Here is a 1,159-nt window from a genome sequence, read left to right as displayed (position 1 = left end):
GTGCGTTCCTGACACGTTTTTAGGGGTTTTAGCAAAAAAAAAATTTTTCGACTACTCGAGCTCTCTGGCCCGTTCGGTGCACATTTTTTGAAAAAAGCTAGGGAGCTGCCCCTAGGTTCGGGTGTCACAAAATGTTGAAAAGTGGTCGAAAAACCACTATCCAGAATCGGATGTAGGAATCGTTAGACGAACTTAGAATTGTTCTACGACACCCATCTGCGACGTTTAGTATTCGAGATATGGCCCGTCCTAGGTCTGACCGAGCAATTTTTTGTTCCGCGCACTGTGTGCACCGTACACTTTGATGTTTGTATGAAAAAGTACCCTACCTAGGGACGCGTAGAGCAAATTTGTACCCCCGGGAATGTTGTCGATTGACATTCTGGTTGCACTTTTCATCATCTAGGGTGCGTTCCTGACACGTTTTGAGGGGTTTTAGCAAAAAAAAATTTTCGACTACTCGAGCTCTCTGGCCCGTTCGGTGCACATTTTTGAAAAAAGCTAGGGAGCTGCCCCTAGGTTCGGGGTGTCACAAAATGTTGAAAAGTGGTCGAAAAACCACTATCCAGAATCGGATGTAGAATCGTTAGACGAACTTAAAATTGTTCTACGACACCCCCATCTGCGACGTTTAGTATTCGAGATATGGCCCGTCCTAGGTCTGACCGAGCAATTTTTGTTCCGCGCACTGTGTGCACCGTACACTTTGATGTTTGTATGAAAAAGTACCCTACCTAGGGACGCGTAGAGCAAATTTGTACCCCCGGGCATGTTGTCGATTGACATTCTGGTTGCACTTTTCATCATCTAGGGTGCGTTCCTGACACGTTTTGAGGGGTTTAGCAAAAAAAAAAATTTTCGACTACTCGAGCTCTCTGGCCCGTTCGGTGCACATTTTTGAAAAAAAGCTAGGGAGCTGCCCCTAGGTTCGGGGTGTCACAAAATGTTGAAAAGTGGTCGAAAAACCACTATCCAGAATCGGATGTAGAATCGTTAGAACGAACTTAAAATTGTTCTACGACACCCATCTGCGACGTTTAGTATTCGAGATATAGCACTTTGTAGGTCCTGACCGAGCAATTTTGTACTGAAATGTATGGTGAACATGTAATTCATTAAATAACATTGACTTGCATCGTGCCCCTACTCATCGGCACAG

Source organism: Anopheles coluzzii (genome assembly GCF_943734685.1).
Source record: "Anopheles coluzzii chromosome X unlocalized genomic scaffold, AcolN3 X_unloc_88, whole genome shotgun sequence".
Taxonomy (NCBI): Eukaryota; Metazoa; Arthropoda; class Insecta; order Diptera; family Culicidae; genus Anopheles; species Anopheles coluzzii.
The sequence above is the reverse complement of the archived record's forward strand: the minus strand, read 5'-3'. Positions refer to the sequence as shown.